General features: G+C 44.2%; 1 protein-coding gene across 3 annotated transcripts in view; it reads right to left on the minus strand.

Moving 5' to 3' along the window:
* The window catches only part of STX11 (syntaxin 11), a 341,517-nt gene that overhangs the window by 24,050 nt on the left and 304,244 nt on the right, over nt 1-13,223 (minus strand). Inside the window, exon 1 of one of the 3 annotated variants that reach the window (XM_069606735.1) lies at nt 6,708-6,759. The exons of the other annotated variants lie outside the window; for them this stretch is intronic. The gene's annotated coding sequence lies outside the window, so the exon portion shown is untranslated. Of the gene's footprint in view, nt 1-6,707; nt 6,760-13,223 lie in introns of those variants that run through there. 3 annotated transcript variants of the gene reach the window in all.

Below are 13,223 nucleotides of genomic sequence, written 5' to 3' on the forward strand. Positions count from 1 at the left end.
TTGGACGAACCCATCACCCCAGATGAGGTCAAGGCAATCATTAGATCACTCCCGACCGGTAAGTCCCCAGGCACTGATGGCCTCCCCGGGGAATTTTATAAATTGTATGAGGAGACCCTGGCCCCATTGTTGGCACAGGTGTTCAATGAAGCCTACGAGCGGGGTGCCCTCCCCGACTCCTTGAGGGAGGCGGTGATTGTCCCTCTCCTGAAACCCGGGAAAGACGGATCGCACTGCGGCTCATATAGACCCCTCTCCATGTTAAATGTTGATTGCAAGATCCTAACCTCCCTGCTAGCTAGTAGACTGCGAAGGGTAATTCCACACCTGATCCACCAGGACCAAACGGGTTACGTGCCCGGTCGCTCCATAACAGAGAACCTGCGTAGGTTGCACCATATTATATACAGCACGGAGCAGAGGCCTCAGAAATACGCGGTGGCGTCACTAGACGCCACCAAGGCCTTTGATTCAGTGCGTTGGGAATGGCTTTATGCCACTATGGCTAAAATGGGGATAGGACCTGTTTTCCTGAGATGGACCCGGCTTGTCTACACCAACCCCACCGCTAGGGTGCGCACGAACAGGACCTTCTCAAACAAATGGGCGTTACATAGAGGCACTCGCCAGGGCTGCCCACTCTCCCCGATGCTATACATCATCGCCACCGAACCCGTAGCCACGTACCTCAGGCAGGAATACGGAGATGGGGGTATTGTAATTGACGGAGAGACCCACCTCGTCTCTATGTATGCGGACGATACGCTATTGTTCTTACATAACCCCGAACACCTCCTGCCCTACATCCTAGAAACACTGGACGGATTCAGTAGATACACGGGTATTCGTATTAACAAAGAGAAGTCCTGCCTCTACCCTCTAGCCGCCCTACACAAAAATGGCCCTTCCCTCCCCGCCCTGGATCTGGAGTGGCAGGCGACCTCCTTTAAATACCTGGGAATCACCATACACCGGGACCCATTCACGGAACATACACTTAACACGGTGAGAGCCAAAGACGCTCTAGAAAAATCCATGGAATTCTGGGGTAAGCTTCCGCTTTCGATGGCCGGTAGGGCCGGTCTACTTAAAATGGTTGCTCTCCCCCGCCTACTGTATAACTTTACGAACGTTCCCTACAATATCCCCCCCTCCTTCTTCAAAAACATAAACAAACTATGCAGGCGGTTCCTTTGGCAGGAGGGCAGACACAGGGTGGCGCTGGACACACTCCAAAGACCTTACGAGAGGGGAGGAGTTAAGGTCCCTAATTTCGAATTGTACTATCTGGCGAGCCAGCTGAGGCATGTGATGCGATGGATGGCCGATGAGACCACCTCGGACACTAGGCTCCTCCAACCTGCATTACCCGACCTCCTCCTGAGGGACCTATTGTGGGCACAGGGCAGATTCACGCAGCCCCTTCCATACTTAATTAGACTTGGAATAAAGCTCTGGAACAGAGCGTGCAAAACGGTGGGGCCAGCTGATCCTTTCTCACCTCAAATCCCTATAGCAGCAATTATGGCTCATCAGCCATGGGGCTTTCACGAATCACGCACCCAATGGGAGCCTCACGGAGTGGCCACTCTGGGAGATCTAATGCGGGACGAAGAGATCATGCCCTTTCCTGATCTTACTGAAACTACGGGACTACCCGCTGGCCAATTTTTGCTCCACGGAGCAGTGACACACGCCATTAGGGTCAGATGGCCGGAGGCCACCACCCCCATGACGGAAAATACGGTCATAGAAGCATTATTGAACACAGCCGAGGGCGGCCATGAAACCTCGCGATTGTACGAAACCCTGCTCCTGGGCACGACCAACACCGAGCTTAAATGTAGAGCAAAATGGGAAATCGAATTCGGCTTAGACTTCACGGATGCCGTATGGGAGAAAATAACCCACTACCATAAAAAAGTCTCCAGGAATGCCCGTTTGCAGCTCATCCAACTGTACATCACTAATAGATCCTACCTAACTCCAGAGGCTATATCTAATTTCAGGGGAGCCGAGGTCCAGCTGTGCCCCAAATGTAGGGAGCCGAAGGCGGGTATGACGCATATGTTCTGGGGCTGCCCGGAGATACGCCACTTCTGGACACAGGTTCAGGGGAGGGTGGCGGACGCAGACATCGAGCTAGAGGTGAACTCCCCCGCTGTATGCATCCTGGGCAGATGCAAACGCAACCACAAAAACAAACCTCTGAACAAGCTCAAAGACTTGATCTACATAACTGCGAAGAGGCGCATAGCCATGGGATGGAAGAGCCCTAGGGCCCCGCATGAGGCATTGTGGTGGGGGGACCTGACTAAATGGATAACGGCAGAGACTGGCGCGTGGGAAACGGCAATCCTTGAACAAAGGCTAGACTCCAGCGGAGAACTACAACGCTGGGTGGCCTTGACTGAGCCACTTCTGCATCCTAATAACTCTGACGATGCCTCGGATGGATCGGACTTCCCTAGCCATCAATCTGGCCGATCGTAATGGGACAATAATGTTTACTTGGTCTTGAGTTGGGGGGGTGGGGGTGGGAGGGTTACGTTACTTTTTGATTATTTGCCTGATATTCAATTGATGTATACTTGTTTTTGTTATTCTGTTAAAACCAATAAATACATTTAAAAAAAAAAAGAATTGTATCACAGAAGACATCTGATTCAGTTGTGTGTGGGAGCCTAAAATGGTGGTCCCTTGATCCTGAAGAAGGTCGAAAAAACGAAGGACCAAATAGTCCATGATTGACTGAAACATATGTAGATCTTTGGGACAACAATCATAGTTGTTCTAAGAGCATAAATTGATCACATAGCTGTGAAAAAAACAGTATTAACAAGAACGGCACTGTTTATTGTTCTTTGTGTATTTTATGTGCAATGAGTTTTTGTTTTTGCACATTTTTGTTAAATATTTGAGACATTAATGGTATGAGTGAAAGTATGAAAGAGTAGAGACTGATCAGGAGAAATTATGATGTTGAATGAGTTGGATTGATATTATTTTGAAAAGTATTCTTATGAAAATGAAATTGTGCGTTTTGAAATTATAAAATGTGTATTATTTTGCAAATTTGTTTCTCTAGCCTCATCTGTACCTAGGTTCATTGTTTATTATTGTGTTAACCCGAATGAATACATGTAAAATTAGCTCATGGGCTGGATTGAAACCTAACCAGGATCCTCTAAACTATACTTGCACAGGGTTCCTTTCCCAAATCCATTGGTGACGGAGGAGGGAATAAAAGGGTATCCGGAAGATGGGCATTCTTAGGACTCGTAGAATGCCATGCACCCAGTAGCAACCTTTACAGTGTCCCTTTAGAAGGTAATGGAAACAGAGAAGGGTAGGTAGGAAGAAGAAAAAAGAAAGCAAATAAAGGACACATGAAAGTATCTCATAAGGCACAGGGGGAGGCGTCCGACTCCAAGCACTTTCACAGCCCAACCAATGTACTCAAAGACAGACAGCCCAGGTCTCGTAATATAGTATCAAGGGTGCATAATGTGCGTGGTGGTCATTAAATAAAGAAGTAACCTCCTATTCCACCAAAAAGCAGCATTGGTAGTGGAGTAACTTTGCTGAAAATGTTGGGGGGGGACAGGGGTGGGCTGGGAGGGTCGATGGTGGCTCTTAGGGATAGTTTTGGGCAAATTGTTCGAAAAAATCTGGTCGAATAGTAGATTTGACTGAATTCGGTCACCACAATTAGTTTGAAGCCGAAGATACCGAACATGAAGAGCTGGGGTTGCGGGATGTCCCCCGCTCCCCATGTTCGGTATTTTTGGCTTTGGCGGTTGCGTCCCCTGATTCCTCAACATTGGTGGCAGGGGACCCAACAAAAAAAAGAAAAAGGGACACTGCAGAGTCAGATCCGACCCACGCTAGATGGATGGATTTGACGCTGCAAGGTACAGCAGAGGCGGCGGATGGAGAAAATGTAAGTAGGGGTGTTTATGGGTGTACTGGCAGTTTGGGGGGACATGGGTTTGTTCTTTTGTGCCAGGGTAAACATTTATTCACAGCGAAAATTACTACGGTCAATTCTGCCGTGATTTTGTACCTCGGTCAAACAACCTAAATCCCTGAGGGATAACACTAGACTACTACACCACAAGAGTCCATTGCTGAGCTCTGTTATAACTTTCATAATAAAACAGGTGGCTTATCTTTAAAATTCAATGGGGCCCCCACACATCTTCAGCCAGCCTGCCACGCACCCAGTGACACAACAGAACCTTCACAAACTTAATTCCAATAGAACATACAAACAATGCATTATTTATCGGTCAAACACAAAAGTCAACACACATATGCTTGCATACATTCTCACTCACACACAAATGCACCCAGCACCTCCATTGACATACACTGTGTGCACACAACATTTATATGTACATATACAATAACACATGGAAACAGTGGCGCAAACATCCATTGAGCAGACCAGACTTTATCACCCTATCACCCGCTGACCGCTGAAATTGTGGGCTAAATTGACTTGACCTAGGTGAACTATAAAGCCATGGCCAAAAGGAACAGATTCACCTGAATGTCAGCAATTCCCTTGATTTTTCCTTTCATTAAAAGGCATAAGCCATCGGTTAATGCAGTGCAGTGGGTGACCAAGTATATTTGGTATCCATTTTTAAATGCCATATATCTCCAAACTTTGGTTCTGCACAGCACCTTATATGTGTATGTGCTGATAGATAGTTTCTACAAGATTCTGACAGATTAAAATTAAGGTATGTTTTCCTGTGTTCAAATGGCTCCAAGCAGTGGAGTACCGCGGGAGAAGCGGGGGGGGGGGGCAAGCTGCCCCCCGTGGCTCTTTTAAGAGCTAGACTGGGACATTTGTCATTGGGACACCTATCCCGTTTGGCACCTCAAAGAGTGTGTCCCACTTGCAGGACAATGTGGGCTGAGTAATTCCTGCTCAGCACGCTCATTGTTCTGGCAGCAGGACACCTTACCCGTTCCAAATGGTAGAGGTGTCCCACTGCCAGGACAATATCCCAAGGAGCTCCGGGCAGCAGAGGGTCCTCACGTTGCTCTGTATCAACAGAGCATTACAATGTGAGCCATTAGGCACTGATGGGAGGGTGGGGGGTACTATTAGCAGGGATCTTTGTCCCTTTAGACATGTGAATGGGAGGGAGAAGTGAGAAGGGTGCATATTGTTGCATGCTTTATGAAATAATTACTATGGCCTTAAAACCCAAGGGGGATTTGTTAGGCTCACATTAATCTACATGATGCTAATTTGACTTTGCATGCAGAATGGGGGGAATAAAACTAAAGCCATACTCCCATTGCTCAACATATTTGTATGACAATGTATATAGTGTATGGTTAGTTTACTATGAAAGGCTTCTTTATTATGTAATGTGGTTTGCTTCCAAGGCATTGATATAAATAATTATTCAAGCACATGAAATGTAAAGAAAAACCTTAATAAATATCTATATCGACTATACCTGGAAAGATGTGCGCGGTCGCTTAAATTGTCCACATCCCAGCTTCACCATTTAACCAAGTGTGTGATCCTGAGCAAATCATTTACTCACATTGTGCCTTATCTGCAGCCCTGCAAGTGACTCTGATTCACTTCAAAGCTTATGTTAATGTATCATGGTATTATAATGGAAAAGCCTAATTACTATAGAGTTGCTCCACATATAACAATAGTGCAATTTAGGTATTTTGCACCACAAAGTTATTTGTCACTTGGCTTATTTATGGCAACGTATTCTAAAGTGACTTCCATGGTGCCTCTTCGATGATGCACCTTGCTATGTCCTTTTTCTCTGAAGTCACTTCTGTTGGTGCAATCCATATAATACTTAGGAAGTGTGCATGTATTTTGCCTCAGAGGTATTGGACAGAGCTCTAGTAGAAGAGTTTCCTGCGTCTGGAATGAACCTGCAGTTTAATTTTTGTTGTTACGTTTTAAAATACTATCTTCCACTAATGTTACCAAAAAAGTAGATTGGGGCGGGGGTGGGCGGTTTGGGGGCGCAAATGAGACCAGGTTGATTTCCACATACTGCATTTCGTTGCTCACGCATCACACACCACGCCCAACACTTTTACAATGCTGCATACTTAAGTGAAGCAGTTTTTGGTGGCATGTAACCTGAACCATGACAACCATTTCCAAATTGGCACCAAACCGTCCTGAAAAAGTGTCTGCAAAACTTTAAATACTTTTTGCCGTTTGGTGAAGATTATTTTTGGCAGCAGAGGGAAAAGTTATACAGGGCTCCTAAAAGTGTACATTTAACATCCTTCTGCGCACCTAGAACGTCAACTGCTTAAGAAAAGTTCACCATGTTTGGAAGGCTGAGAATAAGACCGTTTTGGGTCACAGGTTTTCTCAGCTTGACTATTTCCACTCTACTTAGGGAGGGCTCACCTTCTGCCAACTTCATTTTGAAATTAGGATGGTGGTGCTTTAGTAGCATCTCAAAAGTTGCAAGGCTAATTTTAAAGACGTTGCAGAGCTGTGGCTTGCCACAGAGAATGCACTTTTGTTATTGTTGGTGTGTCTTCATACCTGGGGCCTTAATGTGTACTGTGAGCTCTGCTCACATTGTCCAAATGTGACACACGCCCTCACTCAGGTCAGCCCGCAGCCCAGCCCCGCCAACAAACATACAAAAACACAAAAACACAATTAAAAATTATATTTAAAAAAGTACCTCTGCTCCGCTTTCAAATGCCGCCCAGGCCACGTCTCGTGTTACACCAAACTAATCTCTTTGCACTCACGCCCCTGCAGACAGAAACCAGCAAGCTGAATGAGCTTCCGAGTGCCTGTCTCTGTGTCACACGAACTCAAAGCCGTAAAGCGATTATTTGCGCCGCGACCCATGGAAGTGCTGCTGCTAGCGTGGCAGCACAGGCGCCAGGCCCTGCAACACCCAGTTAAGCACCCTGGCTGCTGACTTTGAGTGAGGCCAGCCAGGTTGAGGGACTGAGCCACGCAGGGCACCCCAGCCCTGAATGTGTTGCAGAGTGGTAGCCAGGCACCTCAGCGTTATGTAAGGAGACAGCGCAAGCCTTGCTGGTCACCACAGATGGGCTTGCGCTGTCTAATTACATAATTGATGATTGCGGCCCCTCTGCCCTCCCTCCAAAAGAGGGGGGACAAAATGGCATGCCACAGAAGTTGGGGGGGGCAAACCCCCTGCCCTCCCTATAATTACGCCCATGATCGTTGGCAAGATACGAGCACAGTGAGGGGTTGAAGACGGCCCTCACAATTACCCAAATCTGCTCCCCTTTCCAGACATGTTGCTTCAGTACAGCTACGTCCACCAGTGTTCCCTTTACAGGGTTAGTATTCTCTCACTCCCAACTGCCATGGTTCCAAACCTATGCTAACTCACCATTAGCCTGCATAGTTGTCAGTAACCCTGGGTCCTCCTCCAATGCCCACTGCTGCAAACAATGCATCGTCACAACCAGCACAGCTGGCCAATAATAAGGCACTGATGTCGCACATCAAAACAAGGACGGAAAGAAATTGAACCCTCTGCTCAGAAGCAACTTGGGGTGTAGGGGGGAGGCGTTGTGACATATATACATAGGCTATTTCTAACTCCTAATTAAACATGGGGTAAGACCAGGAAGAGGAGCAGACTCGTCTGCGGTTCCACTAATGGCGCACATATGTACTTTTGCAGGGTGCATTAGACTAATATTTTGCATTTGGGTTGGGCTTAATGTATGTATGCGCTCTTCAATTGTGCGATTAAAAATTAATTACAGTGACCTATTTTGGTTGGGCAAAGTCATCATTAAAAAAAGGATACAACTGGAGAAAAAAAAGCATTCCATCCAGTCATATTTTCAGCTATTTCATGACAACACCCACTTTCTCACAGTCCCAAGAACAATAACTTGATCTTTCCATTTTGAGTGCGCCATTACACATTTGCATTGTGCTGTGTAACTGCCATTTCTATAGCCTTATAAACCGAGGGAGGGGTCATTATCGTGGCATTATGACTCGCCGCCCAGTTTGACCCCTGGCCATAAATTGGGGAAGGGTCATTACTCCACGTAAACATGCTCTCTCCGAGCTCTAGAAGGCTATTATTGCATAGTGGCAGACGCAATACATGTTTTGGTGGTGAAGTAAAAAATTATTCCTTTAATAGTGGGTGAAGTAAATGGACAAAAAGAAGTTGGTAAATTAAATGTTTTATTTTGTAATATTTAGATAACATGTTTTCATAGGTTACACTGTTTAATTGCAAACTTGGTCGAACTGAAAGAGGTTTGACATGAGCATACATTAGGTGTCATAAAGTAAACACTTTCTCCATAAGAAAGTGGAAGCACTTCCCCATGTTTTAGCTTTCTCTTTTGTGTGTTGAATACAATGTTGCAGCACCAAAACAAAAAAAGGGCCTCCTAGAGAGGAAGGGCCTCGTTGAAAAAAATCTTGTCTGGAAATTGCATTGTTTGCCTGGCTGCTTTTGAAGTCAGAATGTTCAAAATACAGTCAATATCAGTAGGTACTGACTGCACTCATTCTGATTGCCTGAGAGGGTGTTATTAAAGATCTGTGTGCAAATATTTCTTAAATCAAAGTTATTTAACCTTGTAAGTAAAAACGTTTTTAATCAGCCATGCTGGAGTCAGGCCTCAAATTGTCAAAAGTTACTAAGAAGTCAGCAAGGAGCACTAACTTACTGAGCTATCAAGGAATCAAACATTGAATTATTTGGAAATTAAAGCATACAGATTCATCAGAGCCGCTAGATTAGGACAATAAAAGAAAATAGCTAAATCTGCCAAACCTTCATGTAGTTTTGGACATCTCCCACTCCTGCAAAATCAGACTCGAAGAATATTTTAGCTTGGATTTGTATAATAAAAACATTAACTACTCATTTTAAACTCATGCATTAGTATTTAAACAAAGCAATTCTAGTTCAAAGAAATCATGGCAGAGCAGGGGTAACTGGCACTCCAAACATTAAAAGGTTGATTAGTGGTATTTAGCCAATTGTGTGGTAATAGTTTTATTCAAATCTGTGGAATGAAAGAAGGTTGAATGTGGTAGTCCCATTTTGAAGAGCAACCTAACTTTCTTGGGAAGCTGGAAGAGCTCATCTTTATCTGTCAAACCGGTTCTGGTTAGGACGACATGCGGCTAGAAGTGGATTTGGTATCCTGCCAGAGGCCGAGATAATTAATGGGTGTGAACTCACTATCCACAAAAGAATTAAGACAGGGATTTACACGTTCATACGGTCTCTGGTAAATAGGGTACAAGCAAAATCGCTGCTATACAGAGAATTGGACAGTATGGACAGGTCTTTAAGCAGCCATTTCATAAACTGACTGCAACTTTCCCAAGAGACCCTGCAACAAGGAATCGTGCCTTTGCCCCACCCACCCAGTTCACATGCAATTGCTCTGGTGGTCAGTGACTCTGTCAATGGCAACATTCATATTTGCAGGAACATTGTTCCAACCTGAACCTGGTATGAAGCTCTTCCGTATTGGCAAGCTCTTCCTACATAGCGTGTGAAAAGAGGGAGAGCAGCGTTTTTTCTGTCCCAAAAATATCTGTTAGCACACACACACCCATTTGTTTCAAAGTTATGGTGAGAAAACACTCAACTCTGCATTATAAACTGCAAAGGTCGTCTCCCCAACACGAAAATTACAGAGCATCAGCAAAGTCAAAGGCTTACGATTTTTGTATTGGCATTGATCAGTAACTTGACAGGCACTGCCGTCATATGCCCGGTATACACACCATTGGCCAACTGTTGCCAGCTAGACCCTTAATCATTCGACATGATATGTCCAGGTACTCGGATCAAATGAAACATCACAGGAGGTATGGATATTATATATGAGGCACAAACAGCAGTGGCCGCTTCCGGTCATCGAAAGCCTGGTAGTCGCGCCATTGCCATCACGATTTGTTTTCATGTGCATTAGAGTGTGTGCTTGATGGTTTAGAACGACATCATTTTATACAGAGCTGGCCCTCAATTCGCACTAACATTGTTATGTACTCCAAACTCTGCTCCTGGTATATGTTGTGACACATAACCCTTCAGCACATAGAATATGTCATTTAATCTAACAATGCTCCTTTTGTAATGGAACTTTACCTTAGGGGCCCCTGTGGTATTAGGGTACAGTTAATTATCTACCTTGCACGTCACTTCTATTTGAAAGGACATGCTAGTCAATAAATAGAATTAGTACCCGGCGAGTGTCAACCAGAATGTAACAAGCATTCTGATTGGCCCTCGTCAGGGAATTACCAGGCCAGGAATCCCTTGCACGCAAGTACGTGCGTTTGTTTGTTCCCGGAGGGGGCGTGGCAGCCCCTTAGCCAATGAGGAGGCTCGAAATGGGGCAATCCCCGCTCAGAGCCTCCCCATGGATGGAGGCCGACTTTGTCCCCCGCCGGGGACTCGGGTATGTTTTTTTCCCCACCCCCCCCCCTGCAAACTATCCCCTCCCCACCCTCCCAACCCCACTTAACTTCTTTTTTTCTTCTTTTCTCGGGAGCAAACGCGCTGGGAACACTTCTGTTCCAAGCGCGTTCGCTTCCGATGGCCGCCATGGAAAGGGAAAACGGACTACGTTTTCCCTATCCAAAACGGACTACGTTTTCCCTTTTCGCATCTGCCATTTTATTTGACCTTTTTTTTTCTGTTCCGAAACGCTATGCTCGGGCCTGTAACGATAGGCCCTGGGGGCATTACCTGGAGCGGTATTGGCCCGCCGTCTTGGGGCTTCTTGCCACAGTAGGTTCAACTCAATACACCACCACCAGACGTTTCAAACCGGCACAAAGCTTAAAACGACATGTTGCAAGGGTGCAGAAGGAGGAGACTGACACACAGGTAGCATGGTGGTTGACACTTATTATACCTGAAATAAAGAGAAAACCTACCTTTGCCGAACTCCTAGAAGGGCTTCCCTACCTCAACAAAACACTAAGGGTTCAGTCAGGATTCCATGCCAATGAAGAGTGCACCATCCTGTGCCAAAAACCTACTTACACTTATTACTAAACTAATGAAGTAATGGCTCTGCTTCGTCCAGAACAATGGTTCCTTTCTTCTGCAGAATGGATCACAGCCACAATTCATAGGTAGGATCTTTACCTGAGGGAAGGGCTCCTTGCCCCAGTTCTCAATCCATTTCGAATGCATAAAACAATGTCCCAGATTGTAAAGCAGTAAAGGTCTCACTTCAAAACTGAAAAGATAAGTTCCAGTTCAAACATCAATATTCCTCATTACCCATAGGGGTTTCTTCACTATTGGGTTCCTGGAGAATGACTCCCTTCTCCAAGTGTTTTGCTCTCAGTGGCTTCACACTGCCAGAGGAATGACGCCCTTCCCCTGACCTCTCCTTTCATTTGGTTTCAGGATTTTTTTAAATTTTTTTTATTGAATTGGTTGAAATAAATCAACCTTTCAAAATTCATGTATCAAACATTACAAAAACATAACAATTAAAACAAGCAAATATTATCATGCATTGAAATAAGAAATAGACACTCTTATTCCACAATTCAATGTTATGTGCTTAGCAGCTACAATCTAATCAGAGAGGCAGAGCAGTACATTGCAGACCCTGCGGCACTCCTATCATTGCACAGAGTGATGTTGCTATCAATGTGTGGCAACATTTTTTCAAGCAATGGTTAATAAAAACATACATCTTACCATAAAATAAAAAATACTTCTTAACAAGTTAAAACTTACTACAAATTAACAAATCAAACAACCCATAAAACCTGATTCAAACATAATTGCTACCTGCCGTCCTTAGCTCACTAGTCCTGACCTCTAGGTTTTATTGTACCATGGAAAAAGTAGAGTAACATTGGTTTATTTAATCACCACAGGCTCATTATCAAAATTCAAACTTTCAAGGAAATTAATAGTTGCTATTTGAATCGGTAAGTAGGAGGAATTCAAGATTATCGACCAGCATTGTTCAGAATCCAAATAACCCAAGTACCGGCAATGACTTCCAAATTGCTTAGATCTTAATGATGTTAACGCCGGGAATTGGGTAATTAGGTGCTGTAATGTCTCAGGAATGGTCATTAAGTTACAAAAGCGACAGAAGTTTTCTGACTCTAAGATTAACTTACGTTTCCTCAATATTGCTTTGGTCGGCCAGATGTTAAATCGTAGTTGCGATATTGCAGAACAAATTTTTACTGCAGGAGCTCCGTTAAGATACAATGGGAGCATTCGCATTTTTTTCGGGGGGGAAATCGGTTGACATCTCCATCTACATAAGTTAAACATGACCCACATGTTTTAATCCAATCATTAGCATAAATCTGTTTTTTTGCTTTGTCAGGATTATTAATAAGAGTGTCAATGGAAATATTTGTCACGCCAAGAGCAGAATAGACAGTATTAATCCATGACACAAAAAAAGTTTGTGTAGTGTTAAACATATGTACAGTGAGCTCTTTTAAGAGAGTATTATGTTTAGAGGATGTTAGACATTTCCTGAACAAGGCACAAATGCGCCAAGTGTACAAGGCTTCCAATGATATTAAACCCAACTCATAGCGAATCCAAGTGACGGATATAGAGGCTGGTAATCGTAAGATGTTTTTCCAAAATTTAAATTCCCATTGGTTGAATCTGATGTTAATTGGTAATGTTTCCAGACCATATAGCAAACCCGGGACAGCCTTTTGTTTCCAGTAGGTAAGGGCTGGTTTAACTGAAAATTTCCCATATCTGGCCATAATTAATCTGGTTTGCGAGATGGCTGTTTCAACTTTCTTATCAACTCTTTCCAAATGTGCCTTTGATCGCTTTGTCAATTCAAAGGCCATCCCCAAAAATATATATTGAGGAACAACCATAAGATTAGTTTGGCTAATGTTCCACAAAAACGACTTCGCTTTCCTTTTAGGAGAGTACACTAGTATTTGGGATTTATTGGTGTTAATCTTCAGGTCATTGTGCACAATATAAGAGTTAAATGCTAATAAGAGTTTTTGTAGGCCAATTTGGGTTTTAGACATTAAAACCATATCGTCTGCATACATTAGACTTTTGACTTGTTGATTATTTTTGGAGAATCAGAGCTCACATTTTGAAAAATTAGGGCCATGTCATGAATGAAATAGTTAAATATCGAGGAAGCCAGTAGGCAACCTTGCTTTAACCCACAAGCAGTCGGTATGGCTGCTG

This window comes from Ambystoma mexicanum, chromosome 4p, assembly GCF_040938575.1.
Source record: "Ambystoma mexicanum isolate Mex_15411 chromosome 4p, UKY_AmexF1_1, whole genome shotgun sequence".
Lineage (NCBI taxonomy): Eukaryota > Metazoa > Chordata > Amphibia > Caudata > Ambystomatidae > Ambystoma > Ambystoma mexicanum.